Below are 12633 nucleotides of genomic sequence, written 5' to 3' on the forward strand. Positions count from 1 at the left end.
GCATAAACAAACAACTACAGGCAAACTGTCAGAGGATTTCCGCGAGCACTAGGGAGAAAACGTGCAAACCAGTAGCCAAGCACTGGTTTTCAGACTGACACCGATCACCTACAGATCCGGGTAGCCCACCAATGGGTTCTTCCCCACACTCCCCCTTCCATCTTGACTAGCCCTATTATATTCTAGGACCAATAAAGTTTCAAAAATATGACGTATTGACACTGATCGGTTGCAATAAATAGAGCCATCTTTCCTCCACCAAAACGAGTCTTGTCCTGAGGAAAGCAGTAGCAGTAGGTCGAAAAGTTGGTTTTAAATTTATAATTAAATTATTTTGTACAACGACACGGCACAACGTAGAAGTTATTTCACTTCGTCAATGACATCATTAAAGTTTATTTTTTAACTGCTTTCATTTCCTTAACGTATGTTTTGTTCCATGCTACCGCTCGGTTCAGTTTCCAAAATTGGCGTTTAGCTGCACAAGTAAAACAGATTTGATGATAAATTACAATGTTGTCTCGAACGATTTTTAGCACGACTGTGTCATTCTTGAACCTGTGTTTTCATTGTTTGTAGTTAGAACCTGTGGATGTAGCGAACTGTCTTACCAGACATAGCTGTACTTTCTTATTTGATGACAATTTTCAAGGCGATTGCTTATCAAGCATGAGTCGCTGATAATGAGGCTTCGACATTGAAGCCAGTTGAGACCAAATAGATAAAGGAAAATACGAGGTATTTATATTTTTAAAACTATGTCATTCTAATTTTGAACATAGATGACCTTTAATTAAATTTTCTGTTATCTTCTTACTATCAGCACTGAAATCATTTAAAAATAGACCTATTTTTATTTCATTATTCTTCTGGTTTTCCTTCCGCGTTTGTTCCACCAAAAGGCAGAGAACATAGGTACTCGGTAATTATTCGCATTTCATATCTGGCAGGCCGGGGTGGCAGTGCGGTTCTAGGCGCTACAGTCTGGAACCGCGTGACCGCTACGGTCGCAGGTTCGAATCCTGACTCGGGCATGGATGTGTGTGATGTCCTTAGGTTAGGTTTAAGTAGTTCTAAGCTCTAGGGGCCTGACGACCTTAGAAGTTAGGTCCCATAGTGCTCAGAGCCATTTGAACCATTTTTTTATTGCTGTGGCCGTATGCCCCTCATGTCATCATGAACATCAGTTTCCCTTAAGGAGTTAAGAAGTGAAATCAGTCCGACAGTCACATGCCGCTCTTTAGCCACTCACATGGTCAGTAGAAGATGTATTTCCAGCCTAACCTTTGGCTAGATAAGAGTTCAACCTCACTTAAAACTATACTCTAGTTTCCAGAATGAGATTTTCACTCTGCAGCGGAGTGTGCGCTGATATCAGCTTCATATCATCGCACACTCCGCTGCAGAGTGAAAATCTCATTCTGGAAACATCCCGCAGGCTGTGGCTAAACCGTGTCTCCGCAATATCCTTTCTTTCAGGAGTGCTAGTTCTGCAAGGTTCGCAGGAGAGCTTCTGTAAAGTTTGGAAGGTAGGAGACGACATACTGGCAGAAGTAAGGCTGTGAGGACCGGGCGTGAGTCATGCTTCGGTAGCTCAGTTGGTAGAGCACTTGCCCGCGAAAGGCAAAAGTCCCGAGTTCGAGTCTCGATCGGGCACACAGTTTTAATCTGCCAGGAAGTTTCGTTTTTATACTCTAGTTAGTTATTGTTCAACAGCCGTTGATACAACACAGAATTATTCGTTCATCGTCTTGTAAATATGTTTTTTATGAATGATGCCTAATCACGCGATAGTTCACAAGTTTCTCTTCTTTGTTCGGTTGTGTTCGATCTACCTTTTAAGATACCAAATCAAGTGTACCAGTCATAGTAACCATGTAGTTCTTAAATCAGTCACAATTTTAGAAATTCAACTGGACTATCATCACCATTACATAATATTTTGAGGACAAACCTTCCAGATCTGTATCTAACCCCATTCGGCGTAATGCGTTGTTCTAAACGTTTAGGTTGACCAAAGCTTCGATACTTTGGAATGACGCCTGGGGAGATTCGTTGTGCACCTGTCGGATTTATCTTATATTCCTCATAACAGTCTCTCTGCTGAGCTTTGTGTTGACACTGCTTTAAATTGCGATCTTATTTCTTCTCGTTCACTAAACGTGGGATATCTACGTGGAAACAGCGTACTTTTTTCAACTTACTATACCGGTACGTTACAGAATAAAAACGGGTCATTTTTTGTCTTGTGAGTGATGCAACAGGTAAAATAAACCAAACAAAATTTTACTTTTTTTACATTCGTCACTTACACGATGTTGTCTGCTTTCACCTGATTGTCTATCATATCTACCGAAATAGGTCCTTTACTATAAACTAGAAAGTCTGATACTTCACCATCGAAAATCATCTGAGAATTGTAGTCACACAGAAAAAAGTGGATTGAGTTGCTTGCAGGCGAAAGGTTCAGTGGCCCATTTCTTCTCTGAAAACAGTTCCATAAAGTTTCCCGGACGCCGCTGCACGTAAAGTGGCCCGAGAGGTTGAGCGCAAAACTTCATGTACTTGAAAACGTTTTACTTCAAGTTTTACATTATAGGGAAGGGCTAGGGTTCCAGAGAGTCTGTCTACCAGTAGCTGGTGACAGTTTGCTCTGCAGCGAAGGACAATCCGATACGTTTCGTATCGTAGCTGCACGTAACTGTTTTCAAACGTTTCGTGATTCACATCATACCCACATAATTTCAGTTTGATACTTGATATAGAAGAAATGTAATTTCATCACAAAACAGAATTCCTGTTAGCATAACGTTGTTTATATATATTCATCACACTGCTCCAATCGAAAACCGCCACCTCCATTTTGGATTTCAGCCACATAAAAGTGTGAAGCTTATACGTGCCTTTGCAGTGCCGTACGAGAAGTTGTTCGTAATATACTAAGATCGCAGGCAGCTCAGAATGACCGAGCGAGGTGGCGCAGTGGTTAGCACACTGGACTCGCATTCGGGAGGACGACGGTTCAATCCTGTCTCCGGCCATCCTGATTTAGGTTTTCCGTGATTTCCCTAAATCGTTTCAGGCGAATGCCGAGATGGTTCCTTTGAAAGGTCACGGCCGATTTCCTTCCCAATCCTTCCCTAACCCGAGCTTGCGCTCCGTCTCTCATGACCTCGTTGTCGACGGGACGTTAAACACTAACCACCACCACCAGCTCAGAATGACGTCAAAATCTGTGCGAATGCTCAGCGGAAATTTCCAGTTGTTCTTAATACTGACGGAGATGACACTCGTAATCGCGAGGAACGGTGTTCAACTTCTAGTCCATCCATCTAAATTACGGATCGGGAGAAGTGACGCAGTGGCTAGCACAATGGACTCCCATTCAGGAGGACGATGTTTCAAATTCCCATCCGGCCATCCAGATTTAGATATTCCGTGGTTTTGCTAAATCACTCCAGACCAATAACGGAATCGTTCCTTTGAAAGGGCACGGTATATTTCCTTCCCCATCCTAGAAGGAATGATCGTGCCACCGACGGGAAGTTCTTCCTAAATTACAGATTCTGTTTTTACTCCAAAATCAGATCAGAAGAATATTTCCTTAACCATCGTCGTTTCCCTTGTACATTCCCAACCAATCATTCACCAGAAATTATATCTACAACACATCAAATTCTAATTTTTCATTTAAACGTACTCTTCGAAAAAATGCTCGTATCTTTCATTATAGTTTTTCAAGATGTCTGTGGAATAAAATTCCTATATTAATCTGTTCCTGAATCAAATCCCAATCAATTTGAGAAGGCCTCGTTCTGCACTCGGATACAGCTGTAACATTAAATTCGAACATTAACAACTATAATAAACGTAAACACACTCCGTAGTAGGCTGTAATGTGATTTTTATTTAATCGTACGATTAGCTAATTTCGACTACTTCTCCTTATCAAGCACCTGTAAAACCAATCTAGAAAAGCACTACATTATCTGCATGCACCTCTCATTAAGATAAAACATTACTGCGCAAATTTCTTACAACCACATAGTAACTCAATATTGCGGTTTTAAGAAATTTGTGCGGTAATATTTTATCTTAATGTGAGGTGTGAAAGTGTTATTTGTATATGGCGATGTATGCAGACAACGTAGTGCTTTTGCAAATTGATTTTATAGGTTCTTGACAATGACAAGCAGTTGAAATTAACTAATCGCACGATTAAGTAAAAATCGTGTTACAGCCTACTACGGACCATGTTAACGTTTATTAAACATCAGAAGGCTGTGGATCCCCAAAAATACAAAATTTTAGTAACAACTATGATCGGTCAATACTTTTGGATAATTCCTAACAGTCAACGCTTACATGGTAGCGGTAAATGTCTTTCTTGTTATATAAATGATTGAATTTTGCCTTTTCTTCAATTATTTCTCTGCTGTCCCATAAGCGTCGGATACTAGGGCACAGCGGGAAATTACAAAACACTGCGCCTAGCCAGCACATCCACACTTGCAGTAAATTTTGTTTATCACTACGTGGATATTGACGGAGGCTTGTAATTTGTATAAATGATGCATTCTTGTACTAAAACTCCTGTTCTTACTTGAAATACCCCCTTACGTAGCTACCGGAATTCTACTATCCGGCAACTTAAGGATGAAAATTAATAAAATCTCATAACATGTTTGCCCGGCCTGAAACGCTATCGATCTTAACTGTCGGAAATAATTTAGAGCTGCAGCGCGGTTTTATGCCACGGAACGGAATGCGTACGAAAATCTTTGGGCTGCCATACATGAATACTTCAATTAAAATTATCTGAAGTCCCGACCCGATATAATCATAGAAAACTCAAACTTCAGCACATACATGAAAGTATAAATTTATCAGCATTTTCACACAGTTACGTTACTAAATATTTGTACAGTGCGAAAACGAAGTCCAAAACACGTTCGAAAATTTTAAAGTACGTTCCCTGTATTTCACTTTTCTGAGTCAACAGTTCCGTGAAAGATAAAATCGAGCGACGTGAATTCGGCGTAGCTGTGCTGCTGACTGTCGGCCGTTGTGGACAAGCGGTTCTAGGCGCTTCAGTCCGGAACCGCGTGACTGCTACGGTCGCAGGTTCGAATCCTGCCTCGGGCATGGATGTGTGTGATGTCCTTGGTTTAGTTCGGTTTAATTAGTTCTATGTTCTAGGGGACTGATGACCTCAGATGTTAAGTCCCATAGTGCTCAGAGCCATTTGAACCATTTTTGTACTGCTGACTAAATCTCCGACCCTAGATCCCTCGCCTTATACAGACTGAAGCAGTTAAAGCAGACCCTCCAAATATATCCATAGTGAATAAATGTATCGACGTATGGTTTTCGCCAAATTATAGCGGACAACATGATAAATTTACCGACGTTCGCAAATAATTTTTATCTTTTGTAGTCGGCGAATTTCAGTACTCAATTTCTTTTTTTCCTAGTCTAACTATATACTTCTTTCTGTGATATCTGAATGAAACGTCTAAGAGAACTTCAAACACATAACCTGTTTGGGACTTGATCAAATTACGATAACAGCGCAGCAAGCTGCTGTCCCGTCGTCAGGAGAAAAGGTACCACTCAAACGTTGCTACACGTAAGCGGACTCGTAACTCAGGTACGGTGGTTGTTTTTTTTCTCTGTGGGCTTGAGGCCCGTCAGCCATGTCCTCTGCGAAAATCATGGCCACCACATCAGCGCTTGGGCGGCCGACCAGAAGGGAAGGAATGCAGCTGTGCCTCGTTCAGTTCACTGTGCAATTTTTTTCTGCCCTATTTAACAGCTGTTTGAGGGGGAACTGGCACACTATTTTCCTGTACAGGTTATAAACTGCCCCTTTCCCGCCATTCATTCCACAGTGTCACATTAGGTAAAACACATTTAATACCACTACTACATTCCTGGTGCGAAAGGAACCTTAGAGGATGAGCACCAGTCACAACAGGGTAGAATAGCGATCAACGTATTAGCTAGAAAATTTATCAATTTATTATCAAGTATGTCTTAATAAACATATACTGTCACACTTTACTCAACTGCTTAAAAAGAAATATACTGTGTGCAACTGCAGTGACTGTTAATACTGTTATCTGGGTCATTTCAGTTTAACACTATCAATATCTATGCCAAGCGTTAAGGCACATACGTCTTACCGACGAGGAAGTGAGACTTAGTGTATCTGCGGAGTCTAAACAACAATGCTAGATGTAGCGCATTCTCAAGTAACAAATACACCTTAACTAAAGGTGAATGAGTAGCATGAGCTAAGAGACTGAATGACAATGAATAACAAAAAATTATAACTGTACAATTAAAACAATAGAAGAATATGTACAGAGCGAACATTAATGAAACCGACAAACTGCAGGAACGGATTCCTGACTAAATGTAGGACGAAAGTTCCAATGAATGTGTATCCGAAAATGGACAATGTGCGTGCAACGACAACAAATCGTCCCGGAAAACAGTACAGAGCTGCATCGCCTCCACGGGATTTCAATTAATAGGAATAGTTGCGGTAGTCATGCAGGATACAAAAATCGTACGGTGGATTACGAGATGTTACAGGACCACTTGCCTGGAGTTTGTACTAGCGTTCACCTCAATGCCCTGTAGAAACCAGTCTTCCACATCTGGTGTACGCACAGTCCGCCGCATCCCTACACGTTTGTGTAGCACCTACGCTCACACAGACGCCCAAGAAGGGCTTGAAATGTTGTGTGATGTGGTTGGTGTCCGTGAGGGTACTTAGTTTGGTATAGCCGTGCTGCCTCTCGACCGTTTCCATCAGCTTGGCCGTACAAAAACATCATCTCGGTTTGTTCTCGACTTGAGTACCGAACCATTCTGCTGTATACAGCAAGCTGCGTCATCCATACAGCCAGCAACACACAAGGAAAACACGGCACGTGGTCAGAGGAACTGACATTCGCCAGCACCATCTACCGTGGCAACGATGCATATCCGTACACACGTTCGTAGGACTATTTTTCCTCCATTTCCGGTCAGGAATCCGTCCCTGCAGTTTGTCGGTTTTATTAATATTCACCCTGTGCAAGTGTTCAGAATTACAGTGGCCCAAGTTCATTAAATTCAGTTCCGAATTGGTCTGATACGCAATAATATATCCATTAATATACAAAAATGACTGCTTACATTACAACGCTTGACGCCATACGCGACTTGGATCAATTTCCTTCTGAAACTTTCGTGAAAGAATTTCACACAGGGTTATTATAAATAATCAGCTAAATCGCAAAACATCTGTTATTAAGTACTCTGACATGCAGACCTTTCATGTCCTCTGTTCTCTTATTTCGCATGTTACTTGAAAATTTTGTTGGATTTTTTACATGACTGGTACAATTTTCTGATACACAACCAAGCGCCTGAAAGTGGGATTTAAATCCTGAAACCTGGGTCGTGTGAACGCGTTTATCCAAATAAAGTGTTTGTCAATTACAACTGGAGTGGATTTAATCATCATGAAAAAATAATTATGATTAATTGTTAAAGAAAGACGTCCCAACAAGATCTTCAATGCCAGCTACTCCAATCAGCCACAGTTTTGAATATGCAATGAAAAAACTTGGAACGTGTCTGTCAAGTAATGGACTCATATGTTTCGCATATCATTCTTTCGATTCATTTTACCGAAGTGACTATTATATCTCTAATGGCTGATGAATGCCACATGTTGATAATATGGATGAAAGAACGATTTTAAAGATACAGCCCTAACATTTGTTATAATTGTGTCGCATGAATGTGACGCAGTCGTGGATGGGTCCTCATAGAAGGTAGAAGGAGTGAGCACGGGGCCCACTGGCGCCATTCCCCCCCCCCCTCCCCCCCCCCCCCCCCCCCAGTGAGGTTCCTAGGGAGGATACATAGCCTCTATCAAGGAAAACTTCTCATTGCACACCAGTCAGATAGCCCATCAAAAACTGGACACAGATCAAAAATGTAAACAGGAAGAAGGTGTATTGAAACGTGGAAAAATAAGCAAAATAGAGACAGTGAACGGTCCAAACTCAACATGTAAAACATCGAGCGAATTCGAAGGTCAGTTGGGAGATATTCATTCTTGCCGTCTTGCTTTCTCACTGGCAGCTCGGCAACTGTTTGTTGCTAAAATTTTTCCTCCTTCCAGTGTGGAGGAGGACGTGCGACAGGCTGACGCCATTCCATGTGGAGTAAAGACTTCCCTCTTTCGCAGGGCCGAAAGGAAGCCTCTTGGATGCTCTAAAAAATTCTGTAAGTTCAGGATTTCATTTTATAGAAATTTCAGGCTCAGTTAAACAGCCTATTGACCGAATGAAAAGAAACGTGAAACAGGGATTCGTGTGGCATTGTTCTGGATATCTTGTCCGAAAAATTATCTTAAGCAGATAGTTGGAGAACCAACTTGTGAGGGTAATGTCTTATACCTCCTGTCAACAAAAACACCTGAACCTATCGAATCAGTTAACGCTAAGTAAGGTATCACTGTTCGTAAGGCTGTAACAGCATCTATGACGATGGGTCCTACAAGGAATGTTAAGAAAGACAGGAAGATATATTTGTTCAGCAAGGGTAACAGGATACAAATTTCAGAATATATCAGCAGTCATCATAAAATATTCAGTGATGAGCGAAGATGACACAGACAAGTATGTTCCGAGTAAGGTTTTAATGGATGGGAAAGATCCACCATAGTTTAATAGTCGTGTTAGAAAAGCGCTGTGTAAACAAAGAGGGCTTCATCTCAGATTCAAGATAAGTAAAAACCTAGCTGACAAACAAAAGCTGAAAGAAGCGAAAATGAGGGTAAGGAGAGCAATGAGAGAAGCGTTCGATGATTTTGAAAGTTAGACGTTGTCAGCCGACCTGAGTATAAACCCTACGAGATTTTGGTAGACTGTAAAATCAGTGTGTCATTTTCTCAGCGACCACGCTGGTACCGAAAAGGAAGGTAACAGAGAGAAGGCCGAAATACTGAATTGGATCTTCTGAAGTTCAACACGGAAGATCGTAACACTGTCCCTCCTTCCAATCATCGTACGAAAGTCGAAACGGCAGATATTGAGATAACCGATCACGGAATGGAAAAACATCTACAATCGCTTAGTAGTGGAAAGGCGTCAGGACCGGATGAGATACCTATTAGATTCTATAAAGATTATACGAAAGAACTTGCTCCTCTTCTAGCAGCAATTTATCGTAGACCGCTTGAGCAACTAAAGGTACCTAGCAACTGAAAAAAAGCGTAGATCATTCCTGTTTAAGAGAAAGACCCATCCAATCATAGACCTACACTATGTGATCAAAAGTATCCGGACAACAAAAAAAATACGTTTTTCATATTAGGTGAACTGTGCTTCCACCTACTGCCAGGTGCTCCATATCAGAGAGCTCCATATGAGAGAGCAGAATCGGGCGCTCCGCGGAAATAAAGGAGTTCGAAAGTGGTCAGGTGATTGAGTGTCACTTGTGTCATACGTGTGCACGCGAGATTTCCACATTCCTAAACATCCCTAGGGCCACTGTTTACGATGTTAGTGAAGTAGAAACGTGAAGGGACACGTACAGGACAAAAGCGTACAGGCCGACCTCATCTGTTGACTGACAGAGACCGCCAACAGTTGAAAAGGGTCGTAATGTATAATAGGCAGACATCTATCCAGACCATCACACAGGAATTCCAAACTGCATCAGGATCCACTGCAAGTACTATGACAGTTAGCCGGGAGGTGAGAAAACTTGAATTTCATGGTCGAGCTGTTGTCCGTAAACCACACATCACGCCGGTAAATGCCGAACAACGGCTCGCTTGGTGTAAGGAGCGTAAACATTGGACGATTGAACAGTGGTAAAAAATTGTGTGGAGTGACGAATCACGGTACACAATGTGGCGATCCGATGGCAGAGTGTGGGAACGGCGAATGCCCGGTGAACGTCATCTGCCAGCGTGTGTAGGTGCGGAGAAGGTGGTGTTATGGTGTGGTCGTATTTTTAATGGAGGGGGCTTGCACCCTTTGTTGTTTTCCGTGGCACTATCACAGCACAGGCCTGCCTACATTGATGTTTTAAGTATCTTCTTGCTTCCCACTGTGTGAAGAGCAATTCGGGGAAGGCGATTGCATCTTTCAGTTCGATCGAGCACCTGTGTATAATGCACGAACTGTGGCGGAGTGGTTACACGACAATAACATCCCTGTAATGGACTAGCCTGCACAGAGTCCTGACCTGAATCCTATAGAACACCTTTGGGATGTTTTGGAACGCCGACTTCGTTGCAGGCTTCACCGACCGACATCGATACCTCTGCCCAGTGCAGCACTCCGTGAAGAATGGGCTGGCGTTTCCTAAGAAACATTCCAGCAGCTGACTGAACGTATGCCTGAGAGAATGAAAGCTGTCATCTAGGTTAAGAGTGGTCCAACACCACATGGAATTCCAGCATTACCGATGGAAGATGCCACGAACTTGTAAGTCCGGATATTTTTGATCACATAGTGTATGTTGTTGACGTTTATCTGTTGTAGGATTATGGAACATTTTTTATGCTCAAGAACTATGAAGTTTTTGGAAAATGAACATCCCTTCTATAAGAATCAACTTCGATTCCGCAAACAGAGATCCTGCGAAACTCAGCTCGCTCTGTTCCTCCATGAGATCCACAGCGCAGTGGACACGTTGATGCCGTGTTCTTTGATTTCAGTAAGGCGTTTGACACCGTCCCGCACTTTCGTTTAATGAAAAAAATACGAGCTTATGGAGTATCGGAGCAGACTTGCAATTGGATTCAAGACTATCTTGCAGATAGAACTCAACACGTCGCTCTTAACGGAACAAACCGACAGATGTAAAAGTAACATCCGGAGTACCACAGGGAAGTGTGATAGGACTGATGTGGTTTACATTATATATAAATGGTCTAGCAGAAAGCGTCGGATGCTCTTTAAGGCTTTTTGCAGACGATGCAGTTGTTTATACCAAAGTAGCGTCAGAAGATAGTAAGGATTTGCAGAACAACCTGCAGAGAATTGGTGATTGGTGCAGGCTCTGGCAGTTGACCCTGAACGTAAATAAATGTAACATATTGCGATTACATAGGAAAAGAAATACACTACTGTACAGCTGCACTATTGATGACAAACAGCCGGAGACAGTGTGTGCCGTAAAATATCCAGGCGTTACTATCTAGAGCGACCTTAAGTGGAGCGATTACAAAAAACAGATAGTGTAAAAAGCAGGGACCAGACTCAGAGTGATCGGAAGAATCTTAAGAAAATGCATATCATCCACGAAAGAAGTGGCTTATAACGCGTTTCCTTGCCCCATTCTTGAATATTACTCACCTATCTGGGATAGGTAGGGCTGATAGAAGAGAGAGAGAAGATACAACGAAGAGCTGCACGTTTCGTCACGGGATCGTTTAACTGGCGAGAGAGAGCGTTACGGAGATTCTAAACAAACTCCACTGGTAGACGTTACAAGAGAGGCGTTGTGCATTACGGAGAGCACTTTTCAGCAGGAGTCGGACAACTTAGTGTATTATTTCCCCCCACGTACATCGTGCGTGTTGACCACGAGGAGAAAGTTCGTGAAATTAGAGCCAATACAGTGGCTTACCGACAACCTTCTTCCCATGCACTATTCGCGAGTGGAACAGGGCAGAAGCTCTATCCATCTGAGCCACCGTGGGCAGAGAGGATAGTGCGACTGCAGGGATTTATCCCTTGCACGCCTCCCGCGAGCCCCATATTCCCAACAGCATAGTCTGGCGCGAGTAATGAGTGAATGAACAAATACCTATTAGGAGTACTAACGAATATAGGTTGTGGACTGTTGGGAATATGGGGATCGCGGGAGGCGTGCAAGGGATAAGTCCCTGCAGTCGCACTATCCTCTCTGCCCTCGGTGGCTCAGATGGACAGAGCGTCTGCCATGTAAGCAGGAGATCCCGGGTTCAAGTCCCGGTCGGGGCATACATTTTCAGATGTCCCCATTGATGCATATCAACAACACCTGTCGGCAGGTAAGGGTTTCGATTTAATTAGCATTTCGTTCTAGAGAAGTTGCACGGCCATCAATGGTATATGTCCTTTCGGGAACAGATACCATCTTCATATACGTATCTTGTAATATTTACATTTTCCGAATGTAAAATTGTGTCAAAATATCAACAAGAAGAACATTCTTAATTTCGAATATTTACATTTTTATTTACCTTCTTGAACCTTCGGACATATATCAAGGACAAGCAATGTCCATTACAAACGGTCCAACGATTCATTAATACTATTCTATTCTCAATTGATTACATCGGGTGACAATCGAGATCTGGAGTTCTCCTTCCGATCGACACAAACTTCCTTGGTTTCAGCCCCTAGCACCCTTGTCTATATAATTATTCTGCAGTTCACACGTAAGTGCGGCGGAGGGGTCATCGAACCATTTCTGTACTATTTCTCTACCGTTCCACTCTCGAATAGCACGAGGGAAAAACCAACACTTAAATCTCTGTACAATGATCATTTCTCCATATGCAGGTGGCCATGAACAAAATATTTCGGATTCGGAGGATAAAGTTGGAGGGTGAAATTCGGTGAAAAG

General features: G+C 42.4%; 1 non-coding gene across 1 annotated transcript; it reads left to right on the top strand.

Moving 5' to 3' along the window:
* Positions 1 to 11930: 11930 nt before the first annotated feature.
* Trnat-ugu (transfer RNA threonine (anticodon UGU)) lies at positions 11931 to 12005 on the top strand. The gene has a single exon. It is a non-coding gene; the product is annotated as a tRNA-Thr (tRNA).
* Positions 12006 to 12633: the final 628 nt, after the last annotated feature.

The sequence above is a fragment of the Schistocerca nitens genome, chromosome 4, assembly GCF_023898315.1.
Source record: "Schistocerca nitens isolate TAMUIC-IGC-003100 chromosome 4, iqSchNite1.1, whole genome shotgun sequence".
Lineage (NCBI taxonomy): Eukaryota > Metazoa > Arthropoda > Insecta > Orthoptera > Acrididae > Schistocerca > Schistocerca nitens.